Here is a 12,500-nt window from a genome sequence, read left to right on the forward strand (position 1 = left end):
AAAAAAAAAAAAAGAAAGAAAGAAAGAAAGAAAAAGAAACAAATATAAATGTGTTCCAATACATCTGGCGACAAATTTCTTAGTGATAACCTTACAGGCCAGGGGAGAGTGGCTGAGGGGAAAAAAACCTTAACCCTAGAATGTTATATCCTGCAAAAATATTCTTCAAATATGAAGGATAAATGTTGTGTTGGGGTTTCACAAGAGACAGACAGCGTCGCCACAGGTGTCGTCTTGCATCTGGAATTATTATGATGAAAGAGACCGACTACTCCTCTGATGGAAGTAGCAAAGTTTATTGTTCTTGACCACCCTTTTATAGTTAGCTGGTCTTGACCACCGTTTTATAGTCGGCTGGTCATGTACACACTATTAATTAACAAGTAAAGTATACATATTACTAATCTTTTTAAAAGTTAGTTCAATCTTCAAAGAGACACAAAGTTTGAAAACTCAGGACAGCTGCAAAAGGGAGTACATCTAGAGACTTGAGATTACCAAGAGGAGAGTAAGGCTTTGAAGTTTTGCTATGCGTGTTAAAATAAGAAAGCAGGTTTTCATGACCTTTGTTTCTAGGCAACCTGGAGGCCTAAGCTGTTTTTGATCCCTTATCAACCCCTAGGCTGTGTCTCTGCAGAAAAGTTTTTAACCCCTTCTTTGCGGGCTTAACAGCCACTTGGCCAGAGTCACTGCAGATGGGTTTTTATGCCCTAATCCCCAGGCCCTATTCCATGCTGACCGGGGATACCGGGTCATCGACAGACCTGCCTTCCACAGAAGTCTGTCCACCTGCTTCTGGAGTTTAAAGTGAGCACACAGTTTGTGGGGTTTTACCCCACAATTCCCCTTTCTTTTTTCTGATGGGAGGCATTCATATTTGTCATCATCATGTCTCTTGCTCCTACTTGAGTTTGATTAATCTTTCAACAGATAACATATAAAAGCAAAATCAATATCAAAAACAGAGTAAATGATCCAATAGAGTTACCAATTAAACCTTGAATTTTAGTCATAGGATTAATTTGTTCAATACCATCTGCAATTTCTTTCAATATTAATCACCATCAATTTTTTGCAATTTGTTTTGAAAAGTGGAGTACACTTTGTGTTGTAAAGTTACATTTTTTTCAGTTAAATTCTCATGATTTAACAAATGCCTTTTAATTTTATCTCAAGGAAATTCAGTTTCATTATATTTAACAGGTGTAATACAAAATGTAGTCATACTTCAATCATATTTCAATCTAATTTGTTTTTTCAAATTAACCAGTTCATCACTGAACATTACAACAGTTTGTTCAAGATCAGAAATGTCATTGTACAATTCAGTATCAATTTGTTTTTGAGCAGTCTATAATTGATTAGCGTCCTTATGCCAATTGGCAATAAAATTCTGAGTTTGAATTTCCTGGGTAAGAGCCAAACCACAGTGGTAGCAGTTGTAATTACAGCAATAAGTCCCATGATGGTAGCAATCAGCAATCTGAGGAACTGCTTGCTTCTCTTCAATATTCTGTCTGCTATCAGCTGCAAGATCAATAGGGCTGGTGATTCTTGCCAAGGTCTTATCAGGTCAACAGGAAGCCACGCACCTGTACGGGCTCTCAAAAAATACAGCTGTTCCTTGGAGGGACTAAAACCAACAGAATTATTAATGCAAGTGAACATTTGACATTTGTTATATATAAAAGCCAGCTACTAGTGGTGCACACCTGTAGTCCCAGCTACTTGGGAGGCTAAGGCAGGAGAATAGCTTGAGCCTAAGAGATTGAGGCTGCTGTGAGCTATGAGGACACGACAGTACTCTACCCAGAGCTGCAGAGTGAGACTGCCTAGAAAAAAAAAGAAAAGAAAAGAAAAAAGAAAAATTCTCTTATCTTTTCTCCTTCATGAGAGGAACCTGCTTCCAACTCTCTTTGGAAGTACTCTAAACTTTCTCTTTGTTCTTCTTAAATAAAATTTCTCTTTGTTATACTGAAAAAAAATTGAAAAAAATTTTTGTAAAAGAAAACAAACATAAAAGAATATTAATGAACAGTAAGAAATCTTCTGAAGGCTAAAAGACAAACTTATCACAATGGTTCATGCTTGTGATCCTAGTACTTTGGGAGACCAAGGTGGGTAGATTGCCTGAACTCAGGAGTTTGAGACCCCATCTCTACTAAAAATAGAAAACCTAGCTGGGTGTTGTGGCAAGCACCTATAGTCCCAGCTATTTGGGAGACTGAGGCAAAAGAATCACTCAAACCCAAGAGTTTGAGGTTACTGTGAGCTATGATGCCACAACACTCTACCCAGAGTGACAGAGTGAGACTCTATCTTTTAAAAACCCCTCAAAAATAACAACTTTTTGAAAGATAGATAGTATAAAAAGATATGGATAGAAACAAGAAAAAGTTGGCAGGGCCTGTGGCTCAAAGGAGTAGGGCGCTGGCCGCATATACTGGAGGTGGTGGGTTCAGCCCCAGCCAAAAACTGAAAAAAAAAAAAAAAAAGAAAGAAACAACAAACAGTTAAGAAGGGGGGGATGGAGTTAAAGGGTAGAATTTATCAGATTTCTTTTTACTTATTTGTAAGCACAGCTGTCATGTGTTTAAAATTGGTTATAAAATGTTTTTTTGTAAATCTCATGGTAATATAAAAATCCTGCAACAGATACACAAAAACCGAAAAAGAAATTAAAACACTACCAGAGAAAATTATTTTTTATACAAAGGACAATTGGAAGAAAGGAAGACCACATAATAATGAGAAGTCAAACAACAGCATGGCATTTGTAAATTCTTACCTATCAATAACAATATTGAATGTGAATAGACCAAACTCTCCAACAAAAGACAGAGTGGTGGGCAGTGCCTGTGGCTCAAAGGAGTAGGGCACTGGCCCCATATACCAGAGGTGGTGGGTTCAAACCCAGCCCTGGCCAAAAACCTGCAAAAAAAAGACAGAGTGGCTGACTGGATAAAAAATGAAGAGCCAAGTATATGTTTTCTACAAGAGACACACTTCACCTATAGAGGCACACATAGACTGAAAGTAAAGGGATGGAAAAAGACATGCCATGAAAATGTAAACCAAAAAAGAGCAGGAGTAGGTTTGGCTCCTGTAGCTCAGCAGCTAGGGCGCCAGCCACATACACTGGAGCTGGTGGGTTTGAATCCAGCCCGGGTCTGCCAAACAATAACGACAACTACAACCAAAAAATAGCCAGGTGTTGTGGCAGATGTCTGTAGTCCCAGCTACTTGGGAGGCTGAGGCAAGAGAATCGCTTGAGTCCAAAAGCTTGAGGTTGCTGTGAGCTATGATGCCACAGCACTCTACCCAGGGCAACAGCTTGGGACTCTGTCTCAAAAAAAAAAAAAAGAGAGAGAGAGCAGGAGTAGCTATTCTTTTATCAGATAAAATAGATTTCAAGACAAAAACTATAAACAGAGGCTGGGCATGGTTGCTCACGTCTGTCATCCCAGCACTCTGGGAGGCCGAGGCAGATGGATTGCTTGAGCTCACAGGTTCAAGACTAGCCTCAGCCAGAGCAAGACCCTGTCTCTAAAAACAGCTGGGTGTTATAGCTGGCACCTGTAGTCCCAGCTACTCAGAAGTCTGAGGCAAGAGAATTGCTTGAGCCCAAGAGTTTGAGGTTACTGTGAGCTATGAAGCCACGGCACTCTACCTAGGGCAACAAAGTGATAGTCTATATAAACAAACAAACAAATAAACAAAACACTAGGGTGACGCCTGTGGCTCAAAGGAGTAGGGCGTCAGCCCCAGCCAAAAACTGCAAAAAAAAAAAAAAACTATAAAAAGAGACTAAGAATGTCCTATATAACAATAAAGGGATCAATTCAGCAAGTAGATATAACTATTCTAAACATATATGCACCCAACATTGTAGCAGCCAGATATATAAAGCAAATATTATCAGAGCCAAACAGAGTGATAGACCCCAATGCAATAACTATTTCAGAACTCAACGTTGTATTTTCAGCATTGGGCAGTTCTGGACAGTAAAATCAAGAATGAAACACTGGACTTAATCCATACCGTGGACCAAATGGACCTAATAGATCAGTGGTTCTCAACCTTCCTAATGCTGTGACCCTTTAATATAGTTCCTCATGTTGTGGTGACCCCCAACCATAAAATTATTTTTTTTTGCTACTTCATAACTGTACTTTTGCTACTGTTATGAATTGTAATGTGAATATCTGATATGCAGGATGTATTTTCATTGTTACAAAGGGGTGCTGACCACAGGTTGAGAACCCCTGTAATAGATACTCATAGAATGTTTCTCCCAACAGCTGCAGAATTTGTTTTCTTCAGCTCAGGAGTCATTCTCAACAATAGACCGGCTCGGCGCCTGTGGCTCAACCTGCTAAGGCGCCAGCCACGTACACCTAAGGTGGCAGGTTCGAATCCCCAGCCCGGACCCGCCAAACAACAATGACGGCTGCAACCAAAAAATAGCCGGGCGTTGTGGCGGGCGCCTGTGGTCCCAGCTACTTGGGAGGCGGAGGCAGGAGACTCGCTTGAGCCCAGGACTTGGAGGTTGCTGTGAGCTGTGATGCCACAGCACTCTCCCCAGGGGGACAGCTTGAGGCTCTGTCTCAAAAAAAAAAAAAAAAAAAACAAAAAAAAAAAACAATAGACCATATGTTAGACCACAAAACAAGTTTCAAAAATTCAAAATAAGTGAAATAATTTTATGTATTTTCTCTGACAACATAGTATAAAACTAGCAATCAATAACAAGAGGAACATCAGAAAATATATAAACACATGGAAATTAAACTCTATGCTCCTGAATGACCAGTGGGTTAATAAAGAGATTAAGAAAATTTAAAAATTTCTTGAAAAAAATGAAAATGAGGGCAGCACCTGTGGCTCAGTGAGGAGGGCACCAGCCCCATATACCAAGGGTGGCAGTTTCGAACCCAGCCCTGGCCAAAACTGCAATAAAAATATAGCCAGGCGTTGTGGCAGATGCCTATAGTCCCAGCTACTCAAGAGGCTGAAGCAAGAGAATCACCTAAGCCCAAGAGTGATGAGCGATTGGCACCTTTGGCACTCTACCAAGGGTGACAAAGTGAGACTCTGTCTCTAAAAGAAAGAAAAAGAAAAACACAACATATCAAAACCTATAGGATAAATTTGGGCTAGGTAAGCCTGTTGGGACCTTGCTAACCTTATCCTCAAAACAAAAAACCCCTAAGCCCTATGTCATACAGAAAAAAAGCCATAATAAGAGGGAAGTTTATAGCAGTAAATGCTATAAAAATAGAAAATCTTCAAATAAACAAACACTGCATCTCAAAAAACTAAAAAAACAAACAAACAAACAAAAAAACCCAGAGCAAATCAAACCCAAAATTAGAAGAAAGATCAGAGCAGAAATAAATGAAATTGAAACAAACAAGAACAAAAAGTTGTTTTTTTAAAAGATAAAATAGGCACACCTTTAGCCAGACTAGGAAAAAAAGACCCAAATAGAGTCAGAGATGAAAAAGGATACATTACAACTGATAGTGCAGAAATCCAAAGGATCATTAGAGGCTGCTCTGAGCAACTGCATGCCAATAAATTGGAACGTTTAGAAGAAACAGATAATTTCCCAGACATATACCACCTACCAAAATTGAACCAAGAAGAAACCCAAAACTTGAATAAACCAATAACAATTAACAAGATAGAAGCAGTAATAAAAAAATGTCCCTTCAAAGAGAAGCCTGGGAGCTGATGACTTCACTGCTCAAAAAGATAAATACCAAACCTACTTAAACTATTCTTCACGACAAAAAAATCTGAGGAGGAGGGAATACTCCCAAATTCACTCTGTGAGGCCTGATGCAAATACCAAGAAAAGACACAACAATAATAAAAAGAAAACTATAGCCCAGCATCTCTGATGAACATAGATGCAAAAATCCTCAACAAAATACTAGCAAACAAAATTCAACAACATGGTGAAAAGATTATTTTCACAATTAAGTGAGATTCATTTCAGGGATGTAAGGATGGTTAAACATGTGGAGATCAATGTGAAGCATCATCTCAACAGAATGAACTACAAACTGTATGATCATTTCAATCAATGCTAGAATAGCATTTGATAAAATTCAACATCCATTCATGACAAAAACTTTCAAAAAACTGGAGATAGAAGGAACTTAATAGGCTGAGTGAGCTTTGCATGGTGGCTCATGCCTGTAATCCCAGCCCTTGGGAGGCCAAGGTGGGTGGATTGCCTGAGCTCACAGGTCTGAGACAAGCCTGAGCCAGAGCGAGACCTGCTCTCTAAAAATACCCGTGTTCTGGCTGGTGCCTGTAGTCCTAGCTACTTGGGAGGCTGAGGCAAGAGAATCACTTAAGCCCAGGAGCTTGAGGTTGCTGTGAGCTATGACACCACTGCAGTCTACCAAGGGCAACAAAGTGAGACTCTGTCTCAAAAAAAAAAAAAAAAAGAAGAAGAAGGAACTTACTTTAACACAACAGAAACCATATATAGGCTGGGCATCCATAGCTCAGTGGTAGGACGCCAGCTACATGCACCCCAGATAGTGGTTTCGAACCTGGCCAGGGCCATTTAAACAACAATGACAACAATAACAAAACAAAACAAAAAAATAGCTGGGTGTTGTTGCAGGTGCCTATAGTCCCAGCTACCAGGGAGGCTGAGGCAAGAGAATTGCTAAAGCTGAAGAGTTAGAGGTTGCTGTGAGCTGTGATGCCACGGCACTCTACTGAGGGCAACATAGTGAGACTCTGTCTCATAAAAAACAAAAACAACAAACAAAAACCCATATATGATACATCCACAGCTAGTAATATACTGAATATACTGAATATGAATACTCTATATTTCTTTCAATGGAAAAAACTGAAAGCCTTTCCTCTAAGGTCTGGAACAAGACAAGGATGCCCACTTTCACCAGTGTTATTTATGACAGTACTGGAAGTTCTACCTACAGCAATCAAACAAGAGAAATAAATGAAGGTTATCCAAATTGGAAAGGAAGACAGTATCCTTCTATGCAGATGATATAATCTCCTATCTAGAGATACCTAAAGACTCCACCCCAAAACTGTTAGAACTGATAAACAAATTCAGTAAAGTTGCAAGATACAAAATCAACATACAAACAATGGCAGCATGTCTATATGACAATAGTAAACAAATTGAAAAGGAAACCAAGAAAGGACCAGACTTGGTGGCTCACACCTGTAATCCAGCACTCTGGGAGGCCAAGGCAGGAGGATCATTTGAGCTCAGGAGTTTGAGACCAGCCTGAGCAAAGCAAGAACCTGTCTTACTAAAAATGGAAAAATTAGCTAGCAATGGTGGCTCATGACTGTAGTCTCAGCTATTCTGGAAGCTGAGGCAGGAAGATTGCTAGAGTCTAAGAAGCCTAGGAGTTAGTTTTGGGTTGCTTTGAGCTAAGTGGAGGCCATGATACTCCAGCCTGGGTAACAACACAGACTCTGCCAAATAAGAAAGAAAGAAAGAAGGAAGGAAGGAAAGAAAGCAAGTAGGAAGGAAGGAAGGAGAAAAGAAAAGAACAAAGAAAGTAATCCTATTTACAATATCTAGAAATTAAATATCTAGGAATAAACTTAACCAAAGAAGTAAAAGATCTCTATGATGAAAACTATAAAATACTGATGAAAGAAGTTGAAGAGGACACAAAAAAAATTGGAAAGATAGTCTATACTCATGGACTGGAAGAATCAATATCATTAAAACTACCCAAAGCAATCTATAGATTCAATTCAGTCCCCATTAAAATACCAATGACAATCTTCACAGAAATAGAAACACTAATCCTAAAATTTATACAGAACCACAGAGGACCCAGAATAGCTAAAGTCAAAACAAAAAGAAAAAAAAAAAACTGGAGGAATTACATTAACTGACTTCAAATTATTCCTCAGCGATATGGTAACCAAAACAGCATGACCAATGGAACAGAACTGAGAATCTAGAAATAAACCCATACATCTATATTGAACTTACTTTTGACAAAGGTATCAAGAAGTACAGTGGAGAAAGGTCAGTCTCTTCAATATACGGTGCTTGGAAAGCTGGATATCTACATGTAGAAGAATGAAACTCAACCCTATCTTTTGCCATATATAAAAATCAAATCAAAATAGGTTAGAGACTTAAATTTAATACCTGAAACTATGAAACCACTAACCGAAAATATTGAGGGAACACCTCCTTCTTTGGGCAAGGAGTTATTGAGCAATACTCCTAAAGCATAGGCAATAAGGCAAAATTGGACCAATAGGACCATATCAAGTGGAAAAAACTTTTTTTTTTTTAATAGTTTCACTTTTTTTTTATAAGCATATTTTTTTTTTGTTATAACTTCATTTTTATTTTATTTTATTTATTTTTCAGGTTTTGGCCAGGGGCTGGGTTTGAACCCGCCACCTCTGGCATATGGAGCCAGCGCCCTACCCTTTTGAGCCACAGGAGCCGCCCAAGTGGAAAAAACTTAATCAGTGGTTCTCAACCTGTGGGTCATGACCCCTTTGTAATAATGAAAATACATTGTGGCTTTAGGAAGGTTGAGAACCACTGGCTTATATAGAGCAGAGGAAACAATCAACAAAGTGAAGAGACAACCCACAGAATGGAAGAAAATATTTGCAAACTACCCATCTGACAAAAGATTAACAATGAGAATATAGGGAACTCCAACAAAGATTGGGGGGAAAAAATCTAAAAACCTTTCTCAACACCTTAACTGGATGCCCACTAGACCCTAAGGAAACTGGTTTATAAACTGCTCCAAATATTAACTTTGGTTATTTTTCTGTTTGAAAGCTTCCCTGCATTGCCATCCCCTGAAATGAGACATAGTTGTTCATAAGACGAGACTGTTGGCTCAGCGCCTGTGGCTCAAGTGGCTAAGGTGCCAGCCACGTACACCTAAGGTGGCGGGTTCAAATCCAGCCAAAAAATAGCCGGGCGTTGTGGCAGGCGCCTGTGGTCCCAGCTACTTGGGAGGCTGAGGCAGGAGACTCACTTGAGCCCAGGAGTTGGAGGTTGCTGTGAGCTGTGAAGCCACGGCACTCTACCCAAGGGGATAGCTTGAGGCTATGTCTCAAAAAAAAAAAAAAAAAAAAAAAAGACGAGACTGTTTCCAGAAATGAATGACTGGTTCAAACAGATCCCTTGCCACTCAGCTTTTAACTCAATTTTTCTTTCAACAGCCACTAACTCAGCTTTCAGTGTGTGAAACCTCTAAGGAAGTTCCAGACAGGAGAATGTTGGGACTCAAAATATGGCATTTTGATATGATAGATTGGCTGAAAAAATCTCAAGGTCTCTCTTTCTTTCACCCCCACCATCAGCTCTTCCCTCCAAAAATTTAAGTTTCTTTGTCTACCAAACATCCAGACCCACCTAGAAGGACAATTGCTCTTTTCTTCCCTTGTAGAAACCTGACCACACCTGAATAGAATCTTTAAGACGGTTGGGGCAGCGCCTGTAGCTCTGTGAGTAGGGCACCAGCCCCATATACTGAGGGTGGTAGGTTCAAACCCAGCCCCGGGCCAAACTGCAACAACAACAACAACAACAACAACAAAATAGCCGGGCTTTGTGGTGGGTGCCTGTAGTCCCAGCTACTTGGGAGGCTGAGCTAAGAGAATCACTTAAGCCCAGGAGTTGGAGGTTGCTGTGAGCTGTGTGATGCCACAGCACTCTACCAAGGGCAATAAAGTGAGATTCTGTCTCTAAAAAAAAAAAAAAGAATCTTTAAGACTGTCATGTCTCATCTCTCAGACTTATTCACATTCCAAAGAGATCTATTGAACAGTTAATCTTTGTTCCCATCCATTAATCCTTCCTAGTAATCCTTTATTGCCCCCCTGTCCCCCCCCACGCCCCCAGCAGAATCCTCTTCCCTGCTCATAACCCATTTTACCAGAAAGTCATATAAGTTTCCAATCCCTATTGGGGAGTTGAGTCTTCCTTCCAGAGACTCCCTTATATAAACATTAAAATAAATTTGTGGCAAGTTCTGCTGAGCAATGGCCACTCAGTCTCACAACCTCCATCCCTAGGAGTGCAGGGGTGGACCCAGGAAGGGAGATAGTGATGAGTGGGATGTGTGGGGAACCTGGGAATTCTCTCCTTCTGAAGTAGTGAGCCTCCAATAGGCTGTGCTATAATTGCTACTGCCAGTGATCCCAGGAAGAGAAGGGGGAGGTGGGTGAAGGTCCAGGCCTCTTTTCCACCTACTGCCCCTCCCCACCAGCCTGAGCTGCTACAACTCATGAGAGCACAAGCCCAGAGAGCAGATTTGATAATGGGCTGCATTAAAAGTAAACAAAAGCCCAGACATTAAATATAGAACTGAAAACACTCCAGAGCCTGTCAGTACAAGTGTCAGTCATTATGGAGCAGAACCTTCAGCAAAGTTAATTTTAGCAGTCTCTCCATAAGACCATTTGGAGGCTCCTCAGGGGTGACACCTTTTGAAAGAGCATCTTCCTCATTTTCAGTGATGCCAAGTCTATAACCTACTGGCTTAACAGGTGACCTTATATAATTGTCAAGCTAGAACCCCAGAAGACCTTTCATTTGAGAAAGGTGAAAGATTTCAAATAATTAACAATATGGAAGGAGACTGGTGGGGAGCAAAATCCATTGCTACAGGAAAGGATGGTTGTGGCCCTAACAATTATCTGGTGCCTGCAGATTCCATTCAGGCAGAAGAATGGTATTTTGGCAAAATGGGAAGAAAAGGTGCTGAAGGATTACTTCTGAATCTTGGGAATCAATGAGGCACTTTCTTAGGAAAAGAGAGTGAAACTACAAAAGATGCTCATTCCCTTTGCATTCGTGATTGGAATGTGGTCAGAGGTGACCATGTAAAACACATCAAAATTAGGACACTGGACAATGGTGGCTACTCTATCACACCCAGAGCACAGTTTGATGATACTTTGCATAAATTAGTGAAACTACACAGAATATGCTGATGGATTATGTCACAAGTTAACAACTGTGTGTCCAACTGTAAAACCTCAGGTTTACGGTCTAGCAAAAGATGTTTGGAAAGTCTCTTGGGAATCTTTACAACTAAAGGTCAAACTAGGACAAGGATGTTTTTTGGTGAATTATGGACATGAAATGAAACCACAGAAGTAGCAATCAAACCCTAAAACCAGGTACAATGATGCCAGAAGGTTCTTTTCAAGAAGCTCAGATAATGAAAATATTAAGACACAATGAACTTGTTCCACTATGTGCTACTGTTCCTGAAGAGCCAATTTACACTGTCACTGAATTTATGTCAAAGGGAGATTAGGTTTCCTGAGGGAGGAGATGGCAAGTATTTGAAGCTTCCACAACGAGTCGATCTAGCTGCTCAGAATGCTGATGGCATGGCATATATTGAAGAACGAACTACATCCACCAAGACTGTCAGGCTGATAATATTCTTATGGAAGAAAATCTTATGTGCAAAAGAGCAGATTTTGGTGTAGCAAGATTAATTAAAAGACAATGAATACATGGCAAGATAAGGTACAAAATTTCCAATCAAATGGACAGTTCCTGAGGGGACACTGTATGCTCCATTTGCAATAAAGTCTGATGTGTGGTCATTTGAAATTCTACCAACAGAACTGGTAGCGAAGGGCAGAGTGTCATATGCAGGTGTGGTAAACTGTGAAGTCCTGGAGGGTGGGAAATAGATAGGTTGACTTCTCAGCGGGGTGCCCCACCTCAATCCTGGGGTAGCTGGGGGTAGCCCACAGATGGACAATCCCTGGGGGTTGGTCAAAACTGTGGGAGATGAAAAGAGTCTGGAGGTGCTCAGACAGGCTGGACTAGAGTCAACAGATGGGAGGGATTAAAGGCTTTGAACTTCTGATATGCAGTTAGATTAGGAAACCTGGTTTACTTCCCCTGGAGGGAGGGATAGAACTAGTCCCCCCCCCCCCCCACCTCCTTTCAATGTACACCACCGGCGTTTGGTAAGCTACCAGCCTCCTGCCATTTACCCAGCCTCTCTTCCTGTCCAGTCTTCCTGGGGACTTGGAATTCTTTCAACCCGTCTTTTGGCATTTTTACATTTTGCATATGCACCTTTGTTAGAAATCAATAAAGGCCTTCTGAAGGGGCCAGAGAGGGGCTGCATTTTCTTGGTTTACTCAGCCTGAGAAGTCTTCTCCAGGCATCCTCAAACACCATGTTATAAACTGGTGTGAGTTATTTATTTTCAGCGTAGTTTGCCCAGTCTGCTTTCAAACCAGGTAGGGGTTGGTGTGAAAAGCCCTCCCCCCCGACACTGGAGCAGGTGGAATGAGGATACAGAATGGCTTGTCCTCTGGGCTGTCCAGGATCCTTCCGTGAATTGATGAATCTATATTTGCAAGAAGGACCCAGATGAAAGACCGACATTTGAATATATTCAGTCCTCCCGGTAAGACTACTTCAGCTACTATAGACCCCACTGTACCAGCCAGGAGAAAATTTATAA

At 40.7% G+C, this 12,500-nt stretch overlaps 1 pseudogene; it reads left to right on the forward strand.

Annotated features, from left to right (window-relative positions):
* Positions 1 to 10,319: 10,319 nt before the first annotated feature.
* LOC100941321 lies at positions 10,320 to 12,500 on the forward strand (annotated as a pseudogene).

The sequence above is a fragment of the Otolemur garnettii genome, unplaced genomic scaffold, assembly GCF_000181295.1.
Source record: "Otolemur garnettii isolate 467f Iridium unplaced genomic scaffold, OtoGar3 scaffold00011, whole genome shotgun sequence".
Taxonomy (NCBI): Eukaryota; Metazoa; Chordata; class Mammalia; order Primates; family Galagidae; genus Otolemur; species Otolemur garnettii.